Here is an 11,250-nt window from a genome sequence, read left to right on the forward strand (position 1 = left end):
TGATGTTATGTTTGCCTAGTTCAGTGAGTTATGTTAGTGCTGGCTGCTGTACATGACCTACTGTTTTGTTAAACTGTGTATCTCAGGGCATGGTGCTGTCATACAAGTGAGTGGTCTGTTTTCAAATGGGAATTTCTTTCCTCGTTCGCCTCTGTTGATTGAATTTGGTGTTTAGCTTGGCTTGTCGTTTGTCTGCCCGTGTCTGTAACTATGTGTTTTACATGCTGCAAAGGACTGTTATGTTTTATTGAGAAGCTATTCCATTGCCATTATACAGAGGCGTCCAAAAAATGTGTCCACTGTTTAAAGTCCATAACTGGTAAACTAATTGACGGACTTGTCTCATCTTTGGTAGTGTAATAGTTTGTAGTTCCGGCAATCGCCACACAGGCCTTTTATTGCGTTGTTTTGTTTTGTCAGATGACAGTCGCCAGATAGTCAGTGTTTTGTTCTTAGTTGCACCTAGTTACTCGAGTAAACATGGCTGTCGCAAGGCTTACATTCGATGAAAGGAAGTCAGTTTTGAAGTGGTATTTTAAGAACGAAAACATTAATGAGGTTCAACGGCAGTGGAAAATGAGTAGCCGGCCGCGGTGGTCTCGCGGTTCTAGGCGCGCAGTCCGGAACCGTGGGACTGCTACGGTCGCAGGTTCGAATCCTGCTTCGGGCATGGATGTGTGTGATGTCCTTAGGTTAGTTAGGTTTAAGTAGTTCTAAGTTCTAGGGGACTGATAACCACAGCAGTTGAGTCCCATAGTGCTCAGAGCCATTTGAACCATTTTTTTGAAAATGAGTATCAAACAGAGCCGACGACACGTTTAACGATTCGTCGCATTCGAGACAAATTTGAAGCCGAAGGCTGTGTTAAAGATGTACACGAACAACGATCTGGACGACCTCTAACAGTAACAAGTCCAGCTGACTCCCGACGTGTGTTACAACAATTCACTCGCTCACCACAGAAGTCTGTGAGACAGTGTGCCCGTGAAACTGGAGTGAGTCGCTCAAGTGTTCGGCGAATTTTGAAGACAGCAAACTGGAAGTGTTACATCCCACGATTGCTACACGCAATGAACGAGGACGACCCAGATCTTAGAATGGAGTACTGCGAGTGGTTTAGTAACATGGTGCGCAACGATGAAGAGTTTCCAGAGATGATTGTGTGGCCTGATGAGGCACAGTTCAAACTCAATAGTACAGTAAATCGCCACAATTGCCGCCGAAAATCCGAACGTCCATGTAGACAAAGCCGTGAATTTGCCAGAAGTAAATGTGTGGTGTGGGTTGTCTTACCGGGGCTTGATTGGGCCATTCCTCTTTGACGGCACAGTTACCGGTGAGGTGTACCTTCAGAAGCTTCAGACAGCCATTTTACCTGCCATCTGTGACTTGTATGGAGACGGAAGAGTTTACTTTCAACAACATGGTACCCCAGCCGACTACCAAAATCGTGTTAAGGCGTATCTCGACGAACATCTACCAGGAAGATGGATAGGCCGTAGAGGTGCTGTGGAGTATCCACCACGTTCTCCAGACCTAACTCCTCTGGACTTTTACGTTTGGGGAACACTAAAGGACGTCGTTTATCGACAAAAGCCACGCACATTGGATGACCTTCGAGAATCCATTGTACGTACATGTGCAAATATCCAACTGCACACGTAGCAGTCAGTAGTTAGTTCTGCAGTTCGGCGGCATCGTTTGTGTGTGGATGTTAATGGTGACCATTTCGAAAACCTACAGTGATATCTTTAACTTGAACTTTAAGCTACACTTTCACCAAAAATGAGACAACTCCGCCAATCAGTTTGCACGTTATGGACTTTTAAACAGTGGATACATCTTTTTGGACCCCTCTGTGTATTTATTTATTCCGCTGGTAGCACTCAGGTTGACTGAAAGATGTATGTGAAGCTATTGATCTCAGGTTGCTACTGTTCGATTCTGTAAGGTTTAGTGCACTAGTTGTGCAAAGCCTGTATATAAAGACTTCGACGTGTATTAAGCTAACTGATGTACATGTCATGCATGTTTTTATTTGCAGAGGTGTGTGTTGGATATTTATTTTAAAAACAATTGCTTGTCCGGTTGTAAATGAGTCACAACTTCACTCTGTAAAGTTTAGTCCATCAGTTGCACTGAGGATAATATAACTGATGTAGGTCATTTATGTATGTTTTTATTCTCTTAAGTTGTTATGTGAACATTTATTTTAAACAATTTGGTGATTGCATGTAAATTCCTTTCGCAGTTCATAACCAGAAAATATCACCGGTTGCAAAGTTTCAGTAACTGTAAATTTAAATATTTCTTATGACGGTCTATAGTTTTACGTTAATCATTTGCATTCAGTTTTGTCATCACCTTTGGTCAATAAATGTGCCTTAAGAGTATGCCTGGGTTTTGTTAGGTTTTCTATGTAATGTGCATGAGATACTACAGCTACATATACTGGGTGTATCAAAAACAATCACCCAATATTTTAAAAAAATTATAATTTTTATTTTATTTAGGATATGTGCGTGAACAATATACAGTTAGAGAAAGCAAACTCTCGAGCTTCACATGGTTCCCGCTAGGTAGCAGCAGTGTGCGCCAACTTCAGTTGTATTAAAAGTGGTGTCGGAACAACAAAAAGCGGGTCAGTTCAGCGTGGCTTCCTTACTATATATGGCGTGGATACTCCTACAGCATAGAGCAATAGACGATGGCATGAACAATTCCGAGAAACACGTTGTTTGTGTAAAGGCAAATTGCCGGGCCGTCCCCGAGTGTCTGACACAGATGTCAAAATCATCCATCATAGTTTCACAAGGTGTCCGCAGAAATTGGTTCGCCGTGCAGCTCGACAGCTCAACATGTCCCCGATGTCCGTCTAGCGTGTGTTGCGTCCATGTTTACACATGAAACCATACAAAATTCAGCTACAGCAAGCTCTTCATGAGCCGGCCGGTGTGGCCGAGCGGTTCTAGGCGCTTCAGTCTGGAAGCGCGCGACCGCTACGGTCGCAGGTTCGAATCCTGCCTCGGGCATGGATGTGTGTGATGTCCTTAGGTTAGTTAGGTCTAAGTAGTTCTAAGTTCTAGGGGACTGATGACCTCAGATGTTAAGTCCCATAGTGCTCAGAGCCATTTGAGCCAAGCTCTTCGTGAAGATGACAGACAACAACGTGTGTAGTTCTGCAATTTCGTTCTTGGCAAGACGTTTAGTCACGAGACAACATTCCATTTAAATGGAAAGGTGAACCGTCATAATGTGGCAGTATGGGGTAAGGAACAACCACATGAAGTTGTAAAACGTCAGAGGGGTTCTTAAAAATTTAATGTGTTTCGTTCAGTTTCACGGGAAAAGGTGTAAAAAAAATGGTTCAAATGGCTCTGAGCACTATGGGACTTAACTTCTGAGGTCATCAGTCCCCTAGAACTTAGAACTACTTAAACCTAACTAACCTAAGGACATCACACACATCCATGCCCGAGGCAGGATTCGAACCTGCGACCGTAGCAGTCGCGCGGTTCCGGACTGCGCGCCTAGAACCGCTAGACCACCGCGGCCGGCGAAAAGGTGTATGGTCCATTTTTATTTCACGAGAACACTGTTACAAGAAGCACATATCTCGATATGCTTGAGAACTTTCTTTTCCCACAGTTGAAGACTGATTTGAACGACTTCATTTACCAAACAGGATTTGGCACCGCCACACCGGTATCTAGAAGTGCGGGAATTTTTAAATCAAAGGATTACTGAACGATGGATCGGTCGCACTGGACCAAATGATTGAACCTTACATTACTGGACTCCAGGGTCACCAGATCTGACTGTATACGATTATTTCTTGTGGGGGTTTATAAAAAACTCTGTTTATGTGCCTCCGTTACCAACAGCAATGAAAGAACTGAGACATCGCATAGCAGCAGCTGTGGAAGCTGTAGCTCAAGATATTCTCACTGCAGTGTGGGAACAATTCGAATACCGTATTGACATACACCGTGCAGCGTAAGGGGGCATATTGAACACCTACGACAAAAAAACTTTTTGAGTTTCCCTTTCATAAAAACACAAAATTCATTGTATATGTTTATTAGTTTCATAAATATAGATGTGCCAAATCGGATTTCCCTGTATTTTGCTACCAGTTGTTAGGCCAAATATTCATTTTCTTGTGGTTAAATGACATTCAATATATTTCTACTTGAAGCTGACTACTTAAAATTTCTTGTCTTATGGACAAATATGATAAAGTGTACTCTGTGGTCAAACTGCAGTACTGTGCTCAGCCAGTGTGAATTTCCTTTTATAATTGCGTTTAATGTTTAGATTTTTTCTTTTATTAATAAATGATTAATATAGATTTCCCCAGCAAAGCCAATAGCACCACCCACTCCCCCACTCCTACGCTCCTTACCATTCCAACTTACATGCTGTATTATCATAATCAACTGGTATAATCATAATGCTGCAAAATACGACATGCAAAAACACACAACACAGCCACAGGCAAACAAACTGAGCAAGCGGTTTTATAGGACGGGATGAAGTTGTTTTGAAGAGACCCTTAGAACAATTTATTTGTATCACTTAAACCAAATGGTTCCGTAATACACAAGGAGAACTTCATAATGCCTGGAATATCAAATGGTTATTTGTACCGGCAACATCGCCAAATACAATGGTGGAACAAGACAAAAATGAAGAGTCTATATTGCAAAAAATACAATATTGGCTTCTAAATAAAATTATTTATAAAAATAAGCAAAGAACACATGGATATTGCTTATCATAATACACAAGTACAATTACAGTTGTCTGATCATGAACGAGGATTAGAACCTTGCACCAAAATAAAATTGAACTATTTCTCAATATATGTCAGATTTTGAGAGCAAAACATACGTGATGCTGCTGTTGTAACTTAATTTTTCCATAAGTTTTAATAAAATAAACATATCAGCCATATTGCCACTACTGAGCCAGAAGGATTAAAAATTGCTACAATATAGGAGATACCAGAAAATTGGGAGAGTTGGTCATACTAGCTGCTGGGTGTGTCAGCAACTGAGTGTGTCATCTACTGCATGTTCCATCTGCTGGAGGTGTCAGTTAATTAAGGTGTCAGCCACTGAGGGTGTCAGAACTATTTCTTAAAACAGTATTGTGAGACCAGTAGCTTTCAGTGTGTATGTGCAGTGGGTGATTGGCATTACAGGTATCCAAACGCATGGTTGATACAGCTGAGTGGGGAAATGATGGAACAGAATCGAACAGATCAGAATTTCATCCCCACACACCACAGAAAGAAACGGAACTGATAGGAACAGAACAGAATGGATCAGAATTTCGTTCAAAAAGGAGAATGGGATGTATAAGAACGTCATTCGCACAGACCATTCAAAAAAAGGAATGGAACAGGTCAGAATGGAAGAGATCGAAACAGAATGGATTCTAATGCGAAAGATCAAAAAGAAATGGATCGTAATTTCATTCAGTAAAATGGAACAGAATGGGACGTAACGGATTACAATTTCATTCGCAGAAACCATTAAAAAAACGGGATACCATTACCCCAAATTTAATTTGGGGCAATGATGGTCAGTTGATAGTTGACTACCACTACCGTCAGAAAACCACTGAGCGGAGCGAAAATGATGAGTTACATAGGGACTGTCGTTACAGTGAATGTGCATTTACCCCGACAAGGCGAAATACGACAAGCTTGGAGACTCCGTCAGTGCACTTTCGTAGACGTCACCAAGTTTAATCATGACGTCGACTAAGCAGATTGACACTTGTTCTCTCTAGCTACGACTTGTCAGAACAAGCGAAAGCGATTACCAGTATGTTGGCATTTATTGGCGGCGGAAAGTCAAGACATTTTCCAACAAGCAAAATGCTCAGATTTGTGACGTCATGTGTGCAAAAAAAATGGTTCAAATGGCTCTGAGCACTATGGGACTTAACATCTGTAGTCATCAGTCCCCCTAGAACTTAGAACAACTTAAACCTAACTGAACTAAGAACATCACACACATCCATGTCCGAGGCAGGATTCGAACCTGCGACCGTAGCGGTCACGCGGTTCCAGACTGAAGCGCCTAGAACCGCACGGTCACACCGGGCGGCTCATGTGTGCAGGTCTGCACCGTATCCATGATGTCAAAGTCACATCACCATTATTGTAACATCATCATGACATCACACATAGGTCATTGACCTTATCCACATGATGTGAGAATCCAAGATGGCAGAATCCGTGACATCATGGTGGTATTCGTTTTAATGCCATTAAAATGCCTTATTGTGATTGTCAGTGTCATTTTGATGACTGGTGTGATTCCACCATCCGACAGCGGTAGTTGTGGTCACCCTGCAAATTGACCATAATTTCCCACCCCCCTCCCCACCAGAGGTAATGGTATTCGTCCTGTAAATTGATCATTGTTGCCTCTACTGGACAGTTTGTTTCACTTTAGCTGTAACGTAGTGTTATACTAGGCAAACTGGTACAGTTTTGCTTCACGGTGATGTACGAGTGCAGGGCAATTTTGAGACAGTATGTTAAAATTTTCTTTAAAATGACGATGTATGAAGCAACGTGCCATGTGGTGTCTATTGAGTGATAGCAGTAGATGACAAACGTTTTCAACTCCAATATTAAGTTAATATGGTCATTATAATGTTTGGCTGATTGCCGCATAAGATGTAACGGAAGTAAGACGATTTGCCGTCCACATAACTTTTGTCTTTAGAAGTAATAGCACAGTTTCTTAGCAAGGCAATTCAGCATCTACCTACTGACGCCGTAATTGAAGTCTTACACAGAGAAATGTAGTGCTTAAATAAAAAATTATGACCTTGCTCCATGGGGCCGGATTATTTCTAAGTTACTAATTGACCCAAGACTGAGTATTACGATGACACTGAGAAACATGTTTCAACCGGTCCACATTCTCAGGTGTTTTTGTTACTACTTTGGACAATTACCATGTGATTCAGTCAGCTCCACAAAGAAGTGTACGCCGTTATCCGTATGAAATAAGGCACTATTATAAATATATGTTTACATGAAAATACATGTTATAACTAATTGGACGATTACCTAATAGTTAATTCAATCGCCGCCATTATCGATTATAGCTTGACACTTTTTGGCATGCTTTCCACGAGATTTTCTGCATATTCTCTCGGTAACTATCTCCATATCGTCCTGATTATATATGACAGCTGTTTCTAAGTACATATTGGCTATCCTTTAAGCTTCATCTTAATATACGACCAAACATTACGATCGGATTTACACCCGGCGACACTGCAGGCCAATCCATTGTGGACTCACCATCGTCTGGTTTCCACGCTGTACAGAGGCGGCTGCGACGTTTCGGATCATTAACCTCTTCAAGCACTCAGTTTGCCTCGTTCGAACAAATCTTAAAAGACGCACAATTTCATTGTCCTGAGTTTTTGTTGTCGCGCACGTTAGCCCCGTCTCCTGTAAATCATACACGTTTCCAACCTCTAAATTTCGTTTGACCGATTTCGCAACGAATGTCTTTGACTTTCTAAGAATTTTAACAGAGGCTACCTATGAAAGCTTTGGACCCTTTGGATGATTTACAAGGAACACTGCCTCGTGACACTTCAGATACTTAGCACGTATTTTAAACAGCAGCCGACTCTCACATTGTTTATCTACACACTGTGCAAAAGCGCAGTGAGAACAGATTCGAGACCACTACCAGAGATGTCGCTACGGACGTTATATTTAAAATTATGGCATACACTTTCTTGTGGAACTGACTGTGTATCAACAAATGCATTTGTTGTCGGTAAGCATTAAGATCATCTTACTGCGCTAGGTGCATTATAAACCTGGGAAAATGTACGGATGAATGGTGAAATATTTGGTATTGCTTTTGTGAGCGTAAGATTTTATCATTACTGACATCTTGGGAATAACGTCGTTTAGGATTTGTCAACCTGGAAAAAGCGTTCGACAATATAAAATGGTGCAAGCTGTTCGAGATTCCGAAAAAAATAAGGGTAAGCTATAGGGAGACACGGGTCATATACAATATGTACAACAACCAAGAGGGAATAATAAGAGTGGACGATCAAGAACGAAGTGCTCGTATTAAGAAGGGTGTAAGCCACGGCTGTAGCGTTTCGCCCCTACTCTTCAATCTGTACATCGAGGAAGCAATGATGGAAATAAAAGAAAGGTTCAGGAGTGGAATTAAAATACAAGGTGAAAGGATATCAATGATACGATTCGCTGATGACATTGCTATCCTGAGTGAAAGTGAAGAAGAATTAAATGATCTGCTGAACGGAATGAACAGTCTAATGAGTACACAGTATGGTTTGAGAGTAAATCGGAGAAAGACGAAGGTAATGAGAAGTAGTAGAAATGAGAACAGCGAGAAACTTAACATCAGGATTGATGGTCACGAAGTCAATGAAGTTAAGGAATTCTGCTACCTAGGCAGTAAAATAACCAACGACGGACGGAACAAGGAGGACATCAAAAGCAGACTCGCTATGGCAAAAAAGGCATTTCTGGCCAAGAGAAGTCTACTAATATCAAATACCGGCCTTAATTTGAGGAAGCAATTTCTGAGGATGTACGTCTGGAGTACAGCATTGTATGGTAGTGAAACATGGACTGTGGGAAAATCGGAACAGAAGAGAATCGAAGCATTTGAGATGTGGTGCTATAGACGAATGTTGAAAATTAGGTGGACTGATAAGGTAAGGAATGAGGAGGTTCTATGCAGAATCGGAGAGGAAAGTAATATGTGGAAAACACTGATAAGGAGAAGGGACAGGATGATAGGACATCTGCTAAGACATGAGGGAATGACTTCCATGGTACTAGAGGGAGCTGTAGAGGGCAAAAACTGTAGAGGAAGACAGAGATTGGAATACGTCATCAAATAATTGAGGACGTAGGTTGCAAGTGCTACTCTGAGATGAAGAGGTTAGCACAGGAAAGGAATTCGTGGCGGGCCGCATCAAACCAGTCAGCAGACTGATGACAAAAAAAAAAAAAGTTAGTAATTCTCGTCAACAAATACATTTTAAGCTGTTAGATCAGCAGCAGTGCCAATGTGTGCTTTATAATGTTATACCACTAATTTCTTGTATTTAGGTTTCATTAACATTTTGACTGCAACGAGGCCGCCACATGTCATAGCAGAACTAGCGCCTAATGTCGTGTGCCCGCTTGTAGCCACAGCAGAGACTTACTTCCGACGCTGTAGCTGCCTGGGTCTTGCGCTGTAACATACATCACTATGTGTGTGGCAGCAGTCAGTGTCTAATGCGTGGTTCCTCAACTAAGCTGTAACAGATTCCAGAGATGCCAATAAGCGAGCCGTTTATGTTTTGAAACGTAATGCAGTCATTTTAGATGTAGAACTATTTAATTTAAACTATTTGTTAGGACTCTAGGGCCACATATGTTTTGCACTTGGAAGCTTCCATATTTTGAGAAATAATACAATTTTATTTTGGTACAAAGTTATAATTTTCGCTCACGATGAGAGACCTGTAATTGTGCTAGCATACTAAGATAAGCAACCTGAAAGTAAATAATTTTGTTTTGGTGCATCAAAAATGGAAAATATCTTTCCAGTTAGGTACTCACTACTCATTAAGCAGCCAGTCTAGCTAAGACATATATGTAATAAAAATATATGAGCGTTCTCCAGGCAATAAAAAAACAACGAAGGATTATATACATGAAAGAACGAAAGACGAAAATTTATTTTAGAACATAAGCACAACAGCAATTTCCTTACTATTATAATTGGGTAGGACCCATGAAGCAACTTACTGCAGCAATGGATTACAGAAACATTAATTGGATAAAAACTGAGTCAACAGGTGAGATATCGACGGTGTCAGACTCCACATTACATTTCTGCATTCCTGAATTTGATACTCAGACAATTAAGGAGGAGGCTTTGGAATTTGATGACCGTCTTCATGAATGTGACGCATTGGATATAACACATAGCGAGAACCAGCACCCAGCATTATGCTGCTACCAGTAATGATGTAATTTCCCGGATCCTCCCGAAACCATCTGAAGATGAACCTGAAAAGGTTTGAAAACCGGTTTATGGAATAAAGCATTATTATTCAAAAAAGTGACTGGTTGCAGTTGTGAATAACTTATTTACATTTATTATATTCTTCTTGAAGTCTGAGGATATTTCGCCTGTCGCATACATCTTGCTCACCAGATGGTAGATTTTTGTCATGGTTGGCTCTCCCAATGCTATCAGTAGTTCTAATGGAATATTGTCTACGCCCGAGGCCTTGTGTTGACTTATATCTTTCAGTGTGCTGATTGTTAGAAAAGTTAAATTATTACAACTGATGTAGAAATTACTAGTAACACGCTTGTGTCTATGATATTTCCCGAATTTGTAATGCTTCGTTCCCTTTAAGGGCGTGGTTGATATTGTTCCCGGAGTTTGTGTATATTTTTGTTATTTTTAGTGAATATAAAATGCTTGATTTGGATATTTTTGTGCCTATTATTCCGCCCACTACTGATCAACATCTCAGGAGCAGGCCTGGCTCGTTTGAATTCCGATTATAGAGAAGGGTAAGTTATATACTCTTTGACCATCACGCTGTGACACCTTAAATTCCTACTTCAATGCAGCTTTTATGTTGTGAGAGAGAAAACACAGTAGTGATAAGGAAACTTCCCTAGCGCATACTCACTTATCTATAGCTTAGAGGTTTGTGTCATAACGGTGTTTTTTTATAATACACTGACAGAAAAAAAGTCGCTGCAGTAAGAATTAGTTTTGCGACATAAACGAAAGTTGGTAGGCGTGTTTCTACATCTGAATGATGATGTCTGTTAAAATTTCGCGCCAGTCGGGTAAGAGTGGTGCTAATAGGGCTACTATGAGGATGCAAATCAAATTTACTTTAAATACACGCTGTAAAGGTCATGAGCGTTAATTACCTTTGAGATTAGACGTGGTGAGTTCATGCTGGTCTAGAATGCCTTTAAGGCGACAAAAATGCCATTATCAACGCCTCACTGAGTTTGAACGAGATCGTGTAATAGGGCTACGAGAAGGTGAAAACGTAGTAGAAATGTAGCCACTGTATGCGATTGCTGGCATAGTTAGTCAGGAATGTACGGTCGCAAAAAGACCAGCATCCGGACGCCACGTGGTACTACCGACATTTGGTTCTGGCACATTCTACTGCATCTGTAGCAGGGAT

This window comes from Schistocerca nitens, chromosome 2, assembly GCF_023898315.1.
Source record: "Schistocerca nitens isolate TAMUIC-IGC-003100 chromosome 2, iqSchNite1.1, whole genome shotgun sequence".
In the NCBI taxonomy this organism is placed as follows: Eukaryota; Metazoa; Arthropoda; class Insecta; order Orthoptera; family Acrididae; genus Schistocerca; species Schistocerca nitens.